Source organism: Lipotes vexillifer, unplaced genomic scaffold, assembly GCF_000442215.2.
Source record: "Lipotes vexillifer unplaced genomic scaffold, Lipotes_vexillifer_v1.1 scaffold274, whole genome shotgun sequence".
NCBI classification, from domain to species: domain Eukaryota; kingdom Metazoa; phylum Chordata; class Mammalia; order Artiodactyla; family Lipotidae; genus Lipotes; species Lipotes vexillifer.
Window position 1 is genome coordinate 284,412 of NW_006777033.1, and position 21,181 is coordinate 305,592.

General features: G+C 39.9%; 1 pseudogene across 1 annotated transcript; it reads left to right on the forward strand.

Moving 5' to 3' along the window:
- Positions 1 to 1,188: 1,188 nt before the first annotated feature.
- Positions 1,189 to 1,758, forward strand: LOC103082561 (mitotic-spindle organizing protein 2 pseudogene; annotated as a pseudogene). Its single transcript, XR_456954.1, has one exon. The product of XR_456954.1 is annotated as a mitotic-spindle organizing protein 2 pseudogene (transcript).
- The last annotated feature ends 19,423 nt before the right edge of the window (positions 1,759 to 21,181 follow it).

Genomic DNA, 21,181 nt, shown 5'->3' on the forward strand with positions numbered 1-21,181 from the left:
CGCTCCGCGGCACGTGGGATCCTCCCGGACCGGGGCACGATCCCACGTCCCCTGCATCGGCAGGCGGACTCCCAACCACTGCGCCACCAGGGAAGCCCTGATGTTAGTCTTAGTGAGTCACATATTAGCAGAAAAATCTAGTTCACAGAGGGAGGAAACAGATGAAAGCCAAAAAACATAAAAACTTAAAAAAAAAATTCAAGTGAACTTGGGAGATAGAGATTTTGAGGAGATTCCTTTGAGACCTGATTATAATTCTTATAAATGCCTTCCATGAAATTATCCTTAAGCATATGATAAATCTTCTTTTTACTTGCAATATCGAGTGGCTTTTCTGTTTTGTAATCATATTATCTCATGCCATCACATCAGATCTCTGGCATGGATAACTGGATAGATGGCAGTACCATTTATCAAGAGGGAAGGATGGGAGGAAACACAAGTTTTGAGGAAAAATTATGAGTTCAGATTTGGACATTTTGCCTTTGTGGTGCCTCTAGGACATCTAGGCAAGTCCAGTGTGGACACAGAAGACCTTATCAGAATGTTTTGGACCAGAGTTCAACTCTGGAAGCCATCTCCCGGTAAAGGTTAATTGGTGCCATTTTCTTCCAGGGTAAGTGGGAATAGAAGGCTAAGGACAGTGGGAAGTCTGACATCTGAAGGACTTCTCTATTCCAGAAAGGAAGAGGAATCTGCAGAGGAGGCTAAGAAGGAATGGCCAGGAAAGTAGAAGAATAATCAGGAAAAGTGTGAGGGTGGGGTCCAAGAAAGTGGAGAAAGGAAAGCATTTCAAGGAGGTCAAGAGCATCAGATGCTGTGGTGAGTGCACTGCTTTTTAGCAAGGAAGAAACCACTGCTGACTTTGGCAAGAGGAGATTTGGGGAAGTAATGGGGGTGGAGGAAAGATTATAAGTGGAAACAATAGATTATGTTTTCAGTGGGCTGGCTGTAATGAGAAGAAAAGACATACAGAGGTAACTAGAAGGGAACATAGGATAAAGGGAGGTGTCTGTTCGACTAAGATGGGAGAGACTTAAGCCTGTTGACAGACTGAAGGAAGTTAGTTGATAGAATTTAATGATAATTGAGAATCATTCATTAATGACCCAAGGTGTGTAGGAATGTGGGAGGGATAGATGCAATGCCTAGTTGAATAATTACCAACTTTCACTGTGGTGAGAGGGAATGGGAATAGGGTTTTTTAAAGAAGCCAAGAATGCGGACACGCATCCTCCGCCGTCCTCAGATGGCGGCGCGAGCGCGGGCGCGGGCGCGAGCGCGGGCGCGGGCGCGGGCGCGGGGCCCGGGCGGGGCGCGCCCCCGGGGCTGGAGGCGGGCCTGCAGAAGATGGCGCTGCGGCGGGAGAAGGTGCTGGGCGCCGAGGAGATGGAGCTGTTCAAGCTGGCGCAGGAGGCGGGCGGCGCCATGGACCCCGACGTGTGCAAGATCCTGGTGGACCTGCTGAAGCTGAACGTGGTGCCCCTCGCCGTCTTCCAGATGCTCAGTGCATGTGCGCCGGGCAGAGGCTGGCGAGCGAGCCCCAGGACCCCGCGGCCGCGCCCCTGGCCACGCCCGGCGTGCCTGAGACCCGAGGGAGAAACAAAGGCAGAGGTGCCCTCGGCCGGCGGAGGCCCGGCGCTGCCAGAACGCGGTGCCCGGGAAGGATCCAGCCAGAGGATGCCCCGCCAACCCAGCGCCACCAGGCTGCCCAAGCGGGGCAGGCCGGGGAAGAGCCCCACGCGGAGCAGCACCTGAGCGGGAGGCCTCGCACGGGCCCACCGCGGGCCGCCAGCCTCACAGGCAGGCTGCTCCTCCCGTTGGTAGTAAACCTCTTTGAAAACCTGAAAAAAAGAAAAAAAAGGCAAGACTGCAAATAAATTTGTTGACGAGAGCTAAAAAGCAGAGGAATTTTTTCCTGATGATTTCTAATTTGGCTCTGGATAGTAAAATTATGTACTAGAAGTTGAATCTGTGCAGAGGAAACGAACCAGAAAGGTAATTTGGAACTATAAATTACCTAAGAAATTCCCTACCCACCCTCCAGACTAGCTCCAAATGTGAAACAAATGTGAGTACTTGGAATCACTTAGGAAGTGACCTATAGAAGGGAAAATAACTTCTGGGGTCACCAAAAATACATATAAACCTAAACTGGCTCTTTGTAAAGATAGATTAAAATACAAACACAGATGCACACACACACACACCCATATATACACATACATATGTATACACATACCACTTTAAAGTTTGAAAAAGGAGATATGGTAGAAGTCAGAAGAGTTATACAAGAATATTTTGTGCACTCCATGGTAATAAACTGAAAATCTAGAGGGAAGGAATTTTTTCTAGCAATATATAAATAACTAAAAGTTAAAAAAACTCCAAATACCAATATCATAGGAAGTATTGGACAAGTTAAATCTACTGCTTAAGAAAAGGTACCAGCCTCTCTTTTCTATTTGCACTGTGTTTTAGAGTCACTAAATAGTTGATAAAGGAAGATTCTTAGTTGAGGAATTTTAGTTAATAAATGCAGAAGGAATGATAGAATAAGAAAGTCACCATTTTTGTAAACCCTAATGAGACAGTGGCTCTAAGGAATGTTCATTAATGGCTGCTAAAACTATTAGGTGAAAGGCTGATGGCGAACTTTATAATGAATGGATCAGGCTGACAATACTTGAATTCATGCACCAATCTCAGTGTCATAGTGAGTGGAACAACTTGACGTTAAGGACAATCATGTAATATGAAGTACACCTCACCACCTATGAGGGATCCTCCACACAAAAAAATTGAGCTTAAATATAATCAAGGCTTTAACTTTCAATCTACAAAAAATGAGAAAAGAAGAACAAGTTAAGCAATACTTAACAATCAACCAAGTCCAGAGTCTGGAATATTCTGTAGGACAAACAATCATTTATTTCAACAAATAAATGGCATGGCAGGGCAGGAAGGGGTAGTTGAGAAGGTGAGAGGGCACTTTTATAAACTGAGGGAATCAAGAGACAGAACAAACAAAATACAATGCTGTAGACCTTGTTTGGATTCTGATTCAAATAAACCAACTGTAAAAGGATATTTTTAAAACAATCAGGAAATTTTTGTTAGGTATAAGGTGGCCGTGGAAAGGACACTAGAATGTGGGCTTATAGAAAAGAAAAGGAAATGGGAATAGCAGTAACAGAGGAAAATATAAAACAGATAGTGTGTGATATACTGAAGAGTATGGCCAATTTGTTTCGGTACATGGCGATGTCACTGTTATTCAATGACACTGCAATCCCACGTTCAGTAATTTTTTACTAGAAACAAATGTATTAGTGTAAAGGGATATATGAACAAGGATGTTTATTTTAGCAATTTTTGGTAATAGCAGAAATCAGGACTTGTACATCCATCAAAAGGTGAATGGTTGAATAGATTACATTCTGTCCATATAATGGAATATTATGCAGCTATTGAGAAGACTTACTTAGAGTTACACATATGTTGATCTGGAAAGATGTCCATGAAACATTAAGTGAAAAATGGAAGCTGCAAAGAAATGGGCATGGATTATCCCATTTATTATAAACCATACAGAAATAAGGAGAAGAAAAAAATTCCAACATATGTATATTTCTGTGTCAGTCAGGGTCTAGTTGTCAGAAGAGAGAAATAATATAGTTTTATATATGATTATACGATTTTATATATGATTAAATATAAAATAATGGTGAACTCGGTACCAATTTGCTAACCAGATAACTGAAAGAGAACTTGGAGAACTCTAGGTTAGGAAGTGTGATGACTCTGGTTCTGCAGTTGTTGGAAAAACTATAAGTTGTATTCAGCTACTGTCTGGGGCCATGGCTGCAGCTGCAGGACTGAAGAGTAGTGGTCAAGTGATTCTCATGGGGTCCATTAGCAAACCGGAAGGAAACAAGGATCCTGACAGGAAGCTAGGGAGTAAAGGAGAAATGTGGTTTGCAGAGTCACAATCCCAGCATCACAAAACACAGAGGGAGGTTGGAGCTGAGAGACAAGGGCTTAATAACTGATACCATGTATTTGCACATAATGGTGTGGATATGCAGAAAAGCATTGAATGATACAAATCAACCTGTTCATATGAACAGCAGTAACCTCAGAGGTAAGAAGAGACTGGGAACTTAAAGAATAAATAATAACTCCATGTAGTGTATGATGGATTACAGTGTGTACATACTATATGTGTAATAATAATTTTAAAAAACCCACATAACCAATGAAGCATAAAAATTAAGAAAAATTAAAATTAGAAGTAGAAATACCCTGAGGTGTGCCCTGGGGAGAGAATAGCTCTGTCTCTGCACGGAGGTAGATGCCTGAGGTGTCAGTGCCCTTGGACCTGAGAGGCAGCTGCTTCAAGGGACTGATTTGCACTGTTAAACATAAAACTAAATTTGTGCTTGGATTTTAAAGTGTGCTAAACTGTGGCAACTTCTTGATGATTATTGAATCTGGATAATGGGTACATGGAGGTTCATTCTACTTTTGTGTAGGTTGATATTTTTTTCAAGATAAATACCAGGAAAGGAAGATTCTGATAAAAATCATGATTTATTTTACAATCATAGCCCATGAAAGGAAGAAAATAGATGTATTTTTCCTAACTCCAAGAGAATATGGAGAGTCCTTTATACTTGTTGAATTAATTACAATAAGATCAGTTACAGTTTGATGAGTTAATTCAAACTGAACTTCCTGTAACAATGAGGAAATACAATTTCTTAAAACAAACAAGTAAAACAAGCAGCATTGTTTCAGAATTAAGGATAATATAACAATAAACTATTGTAGTTAAAAATCAAGATATAACTGGTGGGGACTTCTCTGGCAGTCCAGTGATTAAGACTTCACCTTCCATTGCAGGGGGTGTGGGTTCAATCCCTGGTCGGGGAGCTAAGATCCCACATGCCTTGTGGCCAGAAAACCAAGACAAAAGAAAAAACAAAAAAAAACCAGAAGCGATATCGTAACAAATTCAATAGAGACTTTAAAAATGGTCCATATCAAAAAAAAAATCTTAAAAAAAAATGATGTAACTGGTGAACTTCTTAAATGCACACTAGGCAGAAATTTCATCATGATAAGAAACATAAATCTGTCAAGAAGGGACCTTTGCCCCAACCTGGCTAATGTTTACATTTATAGCTGTCCTCAAAACATCTGATTGGTTAATAGAGTCTGTCTTTGATCTTAATCTCTCCAATAAGCTGCCTGATCAGCTTAATGTATTATAATCTTAAAATGTCTGTGTCAACATTTCATCTGCCCAAGTTTCCTGTTATTGACATATAGGGCACCTCTGCTATAATCTGGAATTAACTTTAATCAAAGAAGAATCAACAATATCTGGATATTTTTATTTATTTATTTCCTCTGCTCTAGGTCTGTAAATTTGAGAACATTAAGAATGCAGGAGGCTAGGATTGGAGCCAAGATGGCGGAGTAGAACGACGTGCTCTCACTCCCTCTTGCGAGAACACCAGAATCACAACTAGCTGCTGGACAATCATCGAGAGGAGGACACTGGAACTCACCAAAAAAGATACCCCACATCCAAAGACAAAGAAGAAGCCACAAAGAGACGGTAGGAGGGGCGCAATCACAGTAAAATCAAATCCCGTAACTGCTGGGTGAGTGACTCACAGACTGGAGAACACTTATACCACAGAAGTCCACCCACTGGAGTGAAGGTTCTGAGCCCCACGTGAGGCTTCCCAACCTGTGCGTCCAGCAACAGGAGGAGGAATTCCTAGAGAATCAGCCTTTGAAGCCTAGTGAGATTTGATTGCAGAACTTTGGCTGGACTGGGGGAAACAGAGACTCCACTCTTGGAGGGCACACACAAAGTAGTGTGTGCATCGGGACCCAGGGGAAGGAGCAGTGATCCCAGGGGAGACTGAATCAGACCTACCTGCTAGTGTTAGAGGGTCTCCTGCAGAGGTGGGCAGTGGCTGTGGCTCACCGTGGGGACAAGGACACTGGCAGCAGAAGTTCTGGGAAGTACTCCTTGGCGTGAGCCCTCCCAGAGTCTGCCATTACCCCAGCAAAGAGACCAGGTAGGCTCCAGTGTTGGGTTACCTCGGGCCAAACAACCAACAGGGAGGGAACCCAGCCCCACCCATGAACAGTCAAGCGGCTTAAAGTTTTACTGAGCTCTGCCCACCACAGCAACAGTCAGCTCTACCCACGACCACTCCCTCCCATCAGGAAACTTGCACAAGCCTCTTAGATAGCCACATCCACCAGAGGGCAGACAGCAGAAGCAAGAACTACAATCCTGCAGCCTGTGGAATAAAAACCACATTCACAGAAAGACAAGATGAAAAGGCAGAGGGCTGTGTACCAGATGAAGGAACAAGATAAAACCCCAGAAAAACAACTAAATGAAGTGAAGATAGGCAACCTTCCAGAAAGAGAATTCAGAATAATGATAGTGAAGATGATCCAGGACCTTGGAAAAAGAATGGAGGCAAAGATCGAGAAGATGCAAGAAATGTTTGACAAAGAACTAGAAGAGTTAAAGAACAAACAGATGAACAGTACAATAACTGAAATGAAAACTACACTAGAAGGAATCAATAGCAGAATAACTGAGGCAGAAGAACGGATAAGTGACCTGGAAGACAGAATGGTGGAATTCTCTGCTGTGGAACAGAATAAAGAAAAAATAATCAAAAGAAATGAAGACAGCCTAAGAGACCTCTGGGGCAATATTAAATGCAGCAACAGTCACATTATAGGGATCCCAGAAGGAGAAGAGAGAGAGAAAGGACCCGAGAAAATATTTGAAGAGATTATAGTCGAAAATTTCCCTAACATGGGAAAGGATATAGCCACCCAAGTCCAGGAAGGGCAGAGAGTCCCATACAGGATAAACCCAAGGAGAAACACGCCAAGACACACAGTAATCAAATTGGCAAAAATTAAAGGCAAAGAAAAATTATTAAAAGCAGCAAGGGAAAAACAACAAATAACATATAAGGGAACTCCCATAAGCTTAACAGCTGATTTCTCAGAAGAAACTCTATAAGCCAGAAGGGAGTGGCATTATATACTTCAAGTGATGAAAGGGAAGAACCTACAACCAAGATTACTCTACCTGGCAAGATATCTCATTCAGATACCATGGAGAAATTAAAAGCTTTACAGACAAGCAAAAGCTAAGAGAATTCAGCACCACCAAACCAGCTCTACAACAAATGCTAAAGGAACTTCTCTAAGTGGGAAACACAAGAGGAGAGAAGGACCTACAAAAACAAACCCAAAACAATTAAGAAAATGGCCATAGGAACATACATATCGATAATTACCTTAAACGTGAATGGATTAAATGCTCCAACCAAAAGACACAGGCTTGCTGAATGGATACAAAAACAAGACCCATCTATATGCTGTCTACAAGAGACCCACTTCAGACCTAGGGACACATACAAACTGAAAGTGAGGGGACGGAAAAAGATATTCCATGTAAATGGAAATCAAAAGAAAGCTGGAGTAGCAATACTCATATCAGATAAAATAGACTTTAAAATAAAGAATGTTACAAGAGACAAGGAAGGACACTACATAATGATCAAGGGATCAATCCAAGAAGATATAACAATTATAAATATATATGCATCCAACATAGGAGCACCTCAATACATAAGGCAATTGCTAACAGCTGTAAAACAGGAAATTGACAGTAACACAATAAGAGTGGGGGACTTTAACACCTCACTTACACCAATGGACAGATCATCCAAAATGAAAATAAATAAGGAAACAGAAGCTTTAAATGACACAATAGACCAGATAGATTTAATTGATATTTATAGGACATTCCATCCCAAAACAGCAGATTACATTTTCTTCTCAAGTGCGCATGGAACATTCTCCAGGATAGCTCACATCTTGGGTCACAAATCAAGCCTCAGTAAATTTAAGAAAATTGAAATCATATCAAGCATCTTTTCTGAACACAGTGCTATGAGATTAGAAATGAATTACAGGGGAAAAAACGTAAAAAACATAAACATATGGAGGCTAAACAATACATTACTAAATAACCAAGAGATCACTGAAGAAATCAAAGAGCAAATCAGAAAATACCTAGAGACAAATGACAATGAAAACACGACAATCCAAAACCTATGGGATGCATCAAAAGCAGTTCTAAGAGGGAAGTTGATAGCTATACAAGCCTACTTCAAGAAACAAGAAAAATCTGAAATAAACAATCTAACCTTACACCTGAAGGAACGAGAGAAAGAAGAACAAACAAAATGTAAAGTTAGCAGAAGGAAAGAAATCCTAAAGATCAGAGCAGAAATAAATGAAATAGAAACAAAGAAAATAATAGCAAAGAACAATAAAACTAAAAGCTGGTTCTTTGAGAAGATAAACAAAATTGGTAAACCATTAGCCAGAATCATCAAGAAAAAGAGGGAGAAGACTCAAATCAACAGAATTAGAAATGAAAAAGGAGAAGTTACAACAGACACTGCAGAAATACAAAGCATCCTAAGAGACTACTACAAGCAACTCTATGCCAATAAAATGGACAACCTGGAAGAAATGGACAAATTCTTAGAAAGGTATAACCTTCCAAGACTGAACCAGGAAGAAATAGAAAATATGAACAGACCAATCACAAGTAATGAAATTGAAACTTTGATTAAAAATCTTCCAACAAACAAAAGGCCAGGACCAGATGGCTTCACAGCTGAATTCTACCAAATATTTAGAGGAGAGCTAACACCTATCCTTCTCAAACTCTTCCAGAAAATTGCAGAGAAAGAAACAATCCCAAACTCATTCTATGAGGCCACCATCACCCTGATATCAAAACCAGACAAAGATACTACAAAAAAAGAAAATTACAGACCAATATCATTGATGAAAATAGATGCAAAAATCCTCAACAAAATAGTAGCAGACAGAATCCAACAACACACTTAAAGACTCATACACCATGGTCAAGTGGAATTTATCCCAGGGATGCCAGGATTCTTCAATATATGCAAGTCAATCAGTGTGATACACCATATTAACAAATTGAAGAATAAAAACCATATGATCATCTCAATAGAAGCAGAAAAAACTTTTGACAAAATTCAATACCCTTTTATGATAAAAACAACTCTCCAGAAAATGGGCATAGAGGGAACCTACCTCAATATAATAAAGACCATATATGACAAACCCACAGCAAACATCATTCTCAATGGTGAAAAACTGAAAGCATTTCCTCTAAGATCAGGAACAAGAAAAGGATGTCCACTATCACCACTATTATTCAACATAGTTTTGGAAGTCCTAGTCATGGCAATCAGAGAAGAAAAAGAAATAAAAGGAATACGAATTGGAAAAGAAGAAGTAAAACTATCACTGTTTGCAGATGAGATGATACTATACGTAGAGAATCCTAAAGATGCCACCAGAAAACTACTAGAGCTAATCAATGAATTTGGTAAAGTTGCAGGATACAAAATTAATGCACAGAAATCTCTTGCATTCCTATACACTAATGATGAAAAATCTGAAAGAGAAATTAAGGAAACACTCCCACTTACCATTGAAAGAAAAAGAATAAAGTACCTAGAAATAAACCTACCTAGGGAGACAAAAGACCTGTATGCAGAAAACTATAAGACACTGATGAAAGAAATTAAAGATGATACAAACAGATGGAGAGATATACCGTATTCTTGGATTGGAAGAATCAATATTGTGAAAATGACTATACTACCCAAAGCAATCTACAGATTCAATGCAATCCCTATCAAATTACCAGTGGCATTTTTTAGGGAACTAGTACAAAAAAATCTTAAAATTTGTATGGAGACACAAAAGACCCCGAATAGCCAAAGCAGTCTTGAGGGAAAAAAACGGAGCTGGAGGAATCAGACTCCCTGACTTCAGACTATACTACAAAGCTACAGTAATCAAGACAATATGGTAATGGCACAAAAACAGAAACATAGATCAATGGAACAAGATAGAAAGCCCAGAGATAAACCCACACACCTATGGTCAACTACTCTATGACAAAGGAGGCAAAGATATACAATGGAGAAAAGACAGTCCCTTCATTAAGTGGTGCTGGGTAAACTGGACAGCTACATGTAAAAGAATGAAATTAGAACACTCCCTAACACCATACACAAAAATAAGCTCAAAATGGATTCGAGTCCTAAATGTAAGACCAGACACTATACAACTCTTAGAGGAAAACATAGGAAGAACACTCTTTGACAAAAATCACAACAAGATCTTTTTGATCCACCTCCTAGAGTAATGGAAATAAAAACAAAAATAAACAAATGGGACCTAATGAAACTTGAAAGCTTTTGCCCAGCAAAGGAAACCATAAACAAGACGAAAAGACAACCCTCAGAATGGGAAAAAATATTTGCAAATGAATCAACGGACAAAGGAGTAATCTCCAAATTATGTAAACAGCTCATGCAGCTCAATATTAAAAAAACAAACAACCCAATCCAAAAATGGGCAGAAGACCTAAATAGACGTTTCTCCAAAGAAGACATACAGATGGCCAAGAAGCACATGAAAATCTGCTCAACATCACTAATTATTAGAGAAATGGAAATCAAAACTACAATGAGGTATCACCTCACACCAGTTAGAATGGGCATCATCAGAAAATCTACAAACAACAAATGCTGGAGAGGATGTAGAGAAAAGGTAACCCTCTTGCACTGTTGGGGGGAATGTCAATCGATACAGCCACTATGGAGAACAGTATGGAGGTTCCTTAAAAAACTAAAAATAAAATTACCATATGATCCAGCAATCCCACTAGTGGGCATATACCCAGAGAAAACCATAATTCAAAAAGCCACATGAACCCCAATGTTCATTTTAGCACTATTTACAATAGCCAGGTCATGGAAGCAACCTAAATGCCTACTGACAGACGAATGGATAAAGAAGATGTGGTACATATATACAATGGAATATTACTCAGCCATAAAAAAGGAACAAAATTGGGTCATTTGTTGAGACGTGGATGGATCTAGAGACTGTCATACAGAGTGAGGTAAGTCAGAAAGAGAAAAACAAATATCGTATATTACTGCATATATGTGGAACCTAGAAAAATGGTACAGATGAACTGGTTTACAGGGCAGAAATTGAGACAGATGCAGAGAACAAATGTATGAACACCAAGGAGGGAAAGCGGCAGGGTGGTGGTGGTGGTGGTGTGCTGAATTGGGAGATTGGGATTGACATGTATACACTGATGTGTATAAAATTGATGACCAAAAGAACCTGCTGTATAAAGAAAATATATAAAATAAAATTCAAAAATTCAAAAAAAAAAGAGTTATGTACCATAATGTTCATTGCAGCACTATTTACAATAACCAGGACATGGAAGCAACCTAAGTGTCCATGGACAGATGAATGGATAAAGAAGATGTGGCATATATATATATATATAGAAAGAGAATAACAAATACCATATGCTAACAGATATATATGGGATCTAAAAAAAAAAATGGTCCTGAAGAACCTAGGGGCAGGACAGGAATAAAGACACAGATGTAGAGAATAGATTTGAGGACACGGGGAGGGGGAAGGGTAAGCTGGGGCGTAGTGAGAGAGTGGCATGGACATATATACGCTACCAAATGTAAAACAGATAGCTAGTGGGAAGCAGCCGCATAGCACAGGGAGATCAGCTCAGTGCTTTGTGACCAGCTAGAGGCGTGGGATAGGGAGGGTGGGAGGGAGGCGCAAGAGGGAGGGGATATGGGGGATATGTGTATGTATAGCTGATTCACTTTGTTATACAGCAGAAACTAACATAACATTGTAAAGCAATTATACTCCAATAAAGATGTTTAAAATAAAATGTTAGGAACAAAAAAATTAAATAGAGCATAGAAGTTTAAAGGTATATTTTCTTGGAATCTATGTGTAGGGCTAAACTGAAACACTGAGCAAGGAAGTTTGTGAAATTTGTGCGTGGTTTTGACTCAATTAAAAAAAAAAAAGAATGCAGGAGGCTTGGAAGAGATTAATATTATGTGAAAGAGATTGCCCTTTTTTGAAGGCTCCAGACAACTCTGGCAGGATTGTCAAGAGAGCTGGTTAAGTATCAATAATATGTGGGCCAGCAAGAAGTCAGGAAGTGGGTCCTAATCAGACTCCAGAGCCATCTCTACTTGGGTGTGGAAGGCAGACTGACCCTCTTTTGGCAGGGAAACCCTTAGGGCTTTAAGACAATTCAGAAGTGGAAACTTCAAGACGGAGATACTAAAGTTCTTGCTAACAGTGCTTATGGACTGTGGGCTCTGCAGTGCCATCATCCCCAAAGTATGTGCAGCACCTCCAACTGAATACGCTTGTGAAGTGCAGTCAGTGTCCTAAGTCTGTGGAGTAGGGGAGTCAGGAAAGTGGTAGAAATTTGAAATAGCTGCCATGAGGAATGGGAGAAACAACTGATAAAGTATTCACCGAAGAAATTTTGGGCTGTGAGGAAGAAGAATACGAGGTTGGAGAACCTTATTACATGATTTTCTCAGCAGCCCTAAAGCAACGTGAGTTCAGGGGCTGAGAGGATGGATGAATGAAGACTGGGGTATGATGGGAGGCAGGAGGACAAAGATGGTGAACTCACTGATGAGACAGTGGTTGAACTGATACAACCTGGGGTCTGGGCTGAGTAAAGAAAAGAAAGAAGACAGGAGGGTATGAAAGTTAGGGGGAAACACAGGAGGCAATACATGGCGTGGGGGAGGGGCTTGACTAGATCAAAGGCCAAGGGGAGGAGTAAGACATGGAAGAGCTGGAGGGTTGTGGTCAGTGAGCAATTGACCGGAATTCAATCTATCAGAGGTGGAGCACATAGATGTACAAAGGTCCTCAGGTGTGCCCCTGGGAGGAGGTAGTTGGTATGGAATAAAGGTCGTTAAATATATCAAGGCACCGTGAAGCTAGAGTATCGGATGACTTATCCATGTGGGTGTTCACACGGATGGCAAGGAGCAAAGAGAAAGGCTCTCTGGTATGAATTTAGGAGAATACCAGAAGATTAATGATGACAGGCTGCTTTTACTTGGGGCTGTCAGTCCCAGCCTCTGATCTCTATGCATTGCATTCTGGCATCCTGGAAAGGAATTCAAGGACGCTGGTCCACTCTTCTCTGAATACTCCCCCCGACATCTCCAGCTGCCTCCCCCTCATACACACACACACAAACACACACAGCCCGGAGGCCTCTCTCATTCTAACTTAGCAAAGAGCAATGGAAAGGTCCTAAATATAAATTTCTCATTAAATCAGAAGAGAAAAAAGTGAAGATGACAACCGTTTATGAGGAAGATGAATGGTTTATCATATAGTTATGAGTCAAGAAATCAGGGTATTTATTTCAGGTTCACTTCGTGCTTAGCTTAGAGTTTAAGTGTTAGGGCTTTGGAGTTCAGCAGTCCAAAGACCAGATCTACTGCTTAAGAGCTGCGTGAGCAAAGCAAATTACTTTACCTCTGGAAACTTCAGATTGTTGTCTTAAAATTATGATAATACCACCTACTTCATAGAGTTGCTATGAGGATTAAATGAGATGTTCCTTGTAAACTATAAACTATTTAGAAGAGTAAGTGCTCAACCCCTGCTAGGTATAATCATCCTTCGCCTTCCTTGTTCCTGAAGCATTTTTCTCATGCACTCCTCTTTCCTCTTTCCGGAAATGAAGAGAAATTCATCCACCTGTTTGTCAGGGAATGTGATGGATTCAGCTTATACCAACTGCAGAGTTGTTTGCTTCTCTTCCCAACTTGTGGTTCGGTGATATTGATAGCTGAGATCCACCACAGTAGGAGTACTTACAACATGGAAATTGGCAAATACTTCAAAATAGGACTTTGTGGGGTCTGGTTTACCAGCACACGACTGCCATTGGGTTTCCGCTTGGGTGTTTCCCTGTCATATCAGTAGCTAGACAGCAGGCTGATGCGCAGCTCCTAGCCTGGTTCCCAGCCTCTCGCAGGTTTTCATGTAGTAAGACTCTGCTGGCTTGAGGTATCTGCTGTCTTCTCCTGCCCCAGTGCCTCTATTAACCTCTGACTGCTGGGCTCCATGAAACCTCACCATTGCCAGATCCCTCTGTTTCACAGCTCTTTCCTGATGTCTCTACAGTGTTCACTTAGGGGACTACAATACCTCCAGTATTATCCCAGCTCCTTCCTAGTTTTTATCATGGAATTTAAATGTTTTTAGAGGGAAGGAAGAGAGGGCGGGGAGAGAACCCTCTAGCTCCCTCAAACACAGCTCCCATATGAGGGAAGGTTGGCTGTCTAAGGTTTCTCATTTCTGCGGTCTTTTATTTCTTCCTTCAGGGGCAAAAGGATGGGCTCTTCCATTTTCCCTATTTTCCCCAGTGGCATAGAAAGGGAGAGCAACTGATTAAACTTTTCTAGGTGATTCCATCTGACTTATCCTTAGTGCAGTTTTCCCTTTGCTTCTGCCCATAGGTTAATTGTCAGTCTTTATTTTGATTTGGGTATTTTGATTGGAAGTTGAAAAAGTTATATCAGGATAACCTTTTTACATTGGAAATCATCCTAAGAGAAACTCAATTTTGCTTACAAAGTTTATTTCTCTTCTATCCCTTTTCATGCCCCACCCCCATGAAGTTGTTAACAGAATTATTGTGCATTATATTTCCTTACAGAAAGTACAGATAGCAAGGACAGGATCCAATTCAACTTAGAGTTTCTAGGAATTTCTTGGAATGTACCATAGTGCCCTGACTAAAAAGATTCCTTCAATATGCACAAATTAACAGAATTATGAACTCTGCCTTGAAGGAGAGCTGAGGGCCAGGAAATACTCAGATATATTAAAGTGTGTTTTCAAAAATTACCTTTTAACCTCAATAGATAAAACCTATATCCAAATTGAAAGTTTAAAATCCCCTCCAAGCTAATGGATTTAACAAGAAACAAAGCCCCAATTCGAATATGTATTGTATACCATCTACCAAAATAATTTCTGGCAGAGAAAAAGTTTTATCAGAAGATCTTTCTGTGCCAGAAAGACCTGTATTTTAGGACCATCCTTAGGAATGAATGTTATACAGTTGATAGTGGATATTTTCTGAATAAGAACATGGACAGAAAAGGTAGTGACGAGGGTATCAGTGGGTTATTTAAAGGCTGCTCTTGTGCTGGGGAGCTCTGGACTGCGTGAGAGTGCTGGGAAACAACAGGGGGGAGGCTCTACCCCTCTTTCCCGCTTCTCTCATCAACTGGAGGTCTAGGAGGATGAGTAATGTAGCTTGATTTACTTTATCTGTGTGCTTCCAGGTTGTGATTAGCTGTCAAGGGGAGTAACCCCTCTCCTCTGAGTGAGTCATCAGATTGTTTTATTTCTGGAGCAGTAACGCCTTCCCTTCCACATGGGGAGAGCCAGGTGAGCGTGAATGCTGGGCTTTGTTAAACAAATCAGAATCCTTTTATCTGGCAGGAGGCGCCAGCCTGGGTTCTCAGGAGCAAGGCATGCCAAAGTAACCTCATTTACTTCCTTACAAGAGATTGGTAGAAGAAAGGAGTGCTTTTTCTATTTATTCTTTGATTTAGTGAGATAGCTGACAAAGACAATCATGACATCCTTATAGATGAATCCAGGAAATGTAATGTGGAAAATAATACAATGGATTATGTGGATTAGATTCTTAGCTAATTTAATAATAGTGGCCAAACATCTCCAATTAATCAATCCATGTTGGCTTAGAGGTTTTTTTTTTCTGGTGTGTGTAGTTTTATGCAGGATTCATGAATATTTATATTTTTATAAGCTATCTCAATGAAGACCTAGGAGAGATACCTCCCAAATGGGCAGATGACTAAAAGCTGGAGGAACGGATTACAGGTTGGGTGATAGAATCAAGATCTCCACAGACTACGTGATAAGACTCTCACAAGATAAAATTTGGCATGGATTAATGTCTACACTTAAACTTTAAAGATCAGCCTCACAAACAGAAGTTGAGGGAGACTTAGAACAGAAAAGAAAAACTTCTTTAAAAAAAAAGCCAAGGGTTTTGATGATTTTAACCTTATGCTACCTAATAGTTTACCACCAAGAAAAGCAAAGTGAAATCTTAGGTTGTGTTAATAAAAGTATAGCAAAAGAGGAATGGAGGCCAGTGTTTTCTGTAATGATCAGAACACAGTCATTCATGCTTATTTATTACTGTGGTGCCGGTTGTCATTCTAGAAGTTATGGGAATCTGAAAATGGATCAGAGTTACTTCAGGAAGCTTCCAGTTTATTCAGAGGTAAGTCTGTACTTTAATAACCACAGCAGAAGACAGGAATCGAGGTATCATAAGAGAGGTAAAGGTATAGGTGAATTGAGGGAAACCAGAGATTATTTCTAGGAGTAAGGATCAAGAAACGCTCATTGCACAGAAGGCATACATAGCTGGAGGAGAGAAAATGGTCAAATCTCTTGTGTTATGTGTGAATCTCATAGGGGGGTGGCCAGCAGACACTTGGCACATGGCTTCAGAGGACCAACTTGAAGTGTCAGAAGCAAAAGGAAACTGTTTGGAAATCTCGAGTGCAGAAATGGTACAGAGAATAGGTAAATTGGGCTGAGTTTGTCAAGGGCAATAGTGTAAAAGAAGATTTGAAAGGTAAATTGGAGTCACATAATTGTGCCTTATTAATATCAGTGGGAAGGGGTCACAGGTCTTCAAAGAGGTCCTTTCCCCTCAAACAAGGGTTGAATCTCCCAGCTTTGCCTCTGTTCTCTGACCATCACAATCTAACTCTAGATTATTATTCTCCAGCTTATGCCATTGGGGATTTGATGCCTTCTATCTGCACTCTCTCCAAAACCAACCCTAATCCGTTCATGTGTTATTAATACTTGTAACAATTACACCTCATGCAGATGTTTTCATTTTACAGAATATGCACAGAAGAGGTGTAATCAGGGAAGTGAATTGAACAACTAATCAACCATAAAGGGTAGATAGAGTGGAAAGGGAAAGATTGAGGCCGAGAAAGAGGTAATGAAGGTCAGACTTAAGGTTGTACTTATAGGAATATAGAGGAGGGAGCACTTTTAAGAAATATACATAATGACCTCTAAAGGAGGATCTTACTTACTGGGGAAAAACTGTACACATTCCTGCTTGAGTTAGGAGCCAGGTAAGATTGAGCACCATCTCCACAACAAATTAACTCCATCGGACTTCAGCCTACATAAGCACTCAAAGTGGAAAATAATTAGAAGGTTAAAAATTGAAAAGGAATTGAAAAGGAAGAGGCAAAACTATCTTTTTTTCCAGATTATATGATAGTTTACCTGAAAAAATAAATAAAACTCTAAAACCGAAAGCAAAGTGAAACAAATCAATGTAACTGTATATCAAGTTGGTGCTACAACCATAAAGAGGAAAGAATTACTTCAACTATCTTTAGCACATAGGACTCTGACTATAGTCTGACTATAGTCCTTAGTGAGATATATCATAATAGTGAAAAAAGGGGCAAAGAAATCTTGCACTTTACTTGGTAGCAACTTTGGTATTGCTATTGATATTACAGTTTTGAAACTAGCTCATGTACATCATAAGATAAAACAAAAAAATTATGTTCACATTGTTAGGAACCAGTATTTTCAGTGTGAGAGAAGAGATATAAATATGAAATCAAAGAAATGAAGAAAAGCTGATGTCATTCTCAGCAAACTAGGAAGGGAACTTTGTCAATTTGCTAAGGCACACACCAAAACAACAACAACAGCCAGTGTTACTTTAATGGTGAACTATTTAACATTTCTCCCCTAAGTTGGGGACAGGACAATAATATCTATTTTTACCACTTCTAGTCACATTGTACTGAAGATCCAGTACTGGAGACTTACTGGAGATAACACCAGTGCAATAAAACAATAAAAAAAAATAAAAGGCATGCAATTGGAAAGGAAGATGTAAAATTCTCTCTATTCACAGAGGATTTGATTGTATACTTACAAAATCCCATTGAGTCTACAGACTAGAATAATAAGCTGAATTAGCAAAGGTATCTGGATACAAGGTCAATAGGAAAAATATATTTTTACACATTAGCAACAATCAACTAGGAAATAAAAATGTTAAAACTATCATTTACAATAGTACAAAATAATAGATACCCCAGGAATGAAGTCAATCGAAGATATGCAAGACTTCTACGATGAAAACTACAAAACATTGTCAAGAAAAATTAAAGAAGACCTAATTAATAGAGAGATACACCATTTCAAGGATTGGAAGGCTCAGTATTGTTAAGAGGGCAATTCTCCCCAAATTGATATATAGATTTAATGCAATTCCGTAAAAATCTCAACAGGTTTTTTATAGAAATTCACAAGTGATTTAAAAATTTATATGAAGAAAGCAAAATATCTATAATAGTCCATCTTTAAGAAGAATGGATTTGAAGGACTAACCTACCAGACAACAAGAATCAATCTGAAACCTAAAAAAAAAAAAAATCTAAAACCTATTTTAAAGAGTGAGTCTGTGTGTATTGGCATAAGGAAAGACAAATAAATCAGTGAAATAGAGACTCTGGAAATAGACCCATGCATATATGGTTACTTGATTTACAACAAAGTCACCAATGCAATTCAGTGGGAAAAGGGTGACTTTTTTTTTCAGTAAATGGCACTGGAACAATTTAATATTTACATGGAATAAAAAGACCCTAGTAACAGGCTCTTCATTCTTTTGTTTTGTTTTGTTCTTTTTGCTGCACCACGTAGCTCATGGGATCTTAGTTCCCTGATCTGGAAACCAGGCCATGGTAGTGAAAGCCTGGAATCCTAACTACTAGGCCACCAGGGAACTCCAGGCTCTTCATTTTAACGTACTCAAAAATCAACTTGAGATTAAATCATAGATCTAAATGTGAAAGGCAAAACAATGATATTTCTAGAAAAACACATAAGATAATATATTCATGGAATTGGAGTAGGCAAAAAATTCATAACTGGGACACAAATGAACTAACCATAAAAAGAGAAACGTTGACAAATCAGACTTCATCAAAATTAAAAACTTCTGTTCATCAAAAGCACCATTAAGACAGTGAAATAACACTGTATGTCTACAAAGAGAATTGTACGAGAATATTTATAGCAGTTAGACTCATAATAGCCCCAAAATTTGGAAATGGCCCAAATGTCCATCAACAGAAGAATGGATAAATAAACCATGTGCTTATTCACTGGACAATCCTTTCAACTTTTCTATATTTTTGAAATGTTGTATAATAAGATTTGGGGCAGAAAACTACAGGAGAAAACAAACACAATAGGATGCTTATGCTTTTCAATTATTCCTGGGTATTTATATCTGGAATGAATTTATGAACTGGCAAGGACACACATCACATTTTATGTTTTATATAGCATGTCTGGGTATTTTTTAATTGAGTATACATATTTCAATAAATCATGAATTTTACTTTATCATGTGGTGCAAAAAGAAAAAGAAGCATATGTACATTCTGTTACTGCGCTGCACCTATGGTCGATCCCATACAAACATAATATTTTCAATGAGATTTTTAGAGGTATATGGAATTGTCTGACTTTTTCATAATTATTCTTTGAGTTCATATTACCAAATACGATAGTTATTTTAAAAAATGGGAAATACAGAAACATCTGTAGTCAGCAGTAAGTGGGATGTATTTCTTTGCTATTTAAGTTGGAAATTTCTTATGTTGCTGAAACTATTTCTAGAATTTTTTTTTAACTTAAAAACACAGGCAGGGCTTCCCTGGTGGCGCAGTGGTTGAGAGTCCGCCTGCTGACGCAGGCGACGCGGGTTCGTGCCCCGGTCCGGGAAGATCCCACATGCCGCGGAGCGGCTGGGCCCGTGAGCCATGGCCGCTGAGCCTGCGCATCCGGAGCCTGTGCTCCGCAACGAGAGAGGCCACAACAGTGAGAGGCCCGCGTACCGCAAAAAAAAAAAAAACCAAAAAAACACAGGCAGTATATTCGCAGAATTAAATGTACAGTTATTTTAAATTTTTAAAAATGAAGGTAACACATGGCTTTCCAATACAAAATATATGAAGACAAAATTTTTTAAGAAGATAAAGAAACTGGCTGTAGGAGACAAGGCACTGACACCAGTCAGAGAAAGCGGAGCTTCAGGCTTAAGTGAACACGTGCAAACTGAACAAGACCATGGCTCAGAATGCTAGCTTAGCCCACAGGCCCCTCTGAGAGGTTCCTTCCCTGAACCCCTACAGAGGGGAGCAGCCCCGGGGGGGCGGGGGTGGCCCTGCCTCAGCACCGCAGCAGGTTATCCCAGAGGGATTGCAGTGATTTTCTGGACCAATCAGATCCTCTCTTGGGGAGATTGGAATGTCGCAAGAGCTAGCTGAGCAGTTGGCAAATTGCAGTAGAAGCTAAACTCACACAGAGAGGAAACAATATGTAGATTCCACGAGGGGGTGGAAGACATGAGTAAACCAAAGCCGTCCATGAGCAGAAGCCATGAGGACGAGAAAGGATAGTAGGTATTGGTTGACAGGAGAGAGAAGCAGCAGAAACAGATTTAGCTGTGTTGATGATGATTGGGATTCACATATATACACTAATATGTATAAAATAAGAACCTGCTGTATAAAAAATAGGTAAAATAAAATTCAAAAACTCAAAAAAAAAAACCAAACCGATGATGCTCATATAGTACTTACTGCTTGCCAGAGAACGTCCTAAGTGTTTTATGTATATCAACTCACTTAATCCTTAATTTAAGGTAGATACTTTTATTACTGTCATTTTGACAGACGAGAAACGGAGGCAGAACAGCATGAAGTTCCTTGGCAATCTGGTTCCCGGGGTCCTGCTTTTAGCCACTGCACTGTACTGCCCCACCACACGGCCCCACCAGGATGGGGGAGATGGGGGGTTCTGCTGCAGAGGCCGCCTGTGCGTGTGGCAGGATTCAGACCCAGCTCTACAGCTGTTCCCAGTTTTTCCTCATGAGGCCTGCCTGTGTGACCTGTCCTGAGTTTGTTATGAAGCCTAGCTGGATGCCTGAGGGTCTTATAACACATGAGAATGGAGGAGAAAGAATGGCCTCCAGGAGGGAAAGAGAGTTGAGACTTTGAAA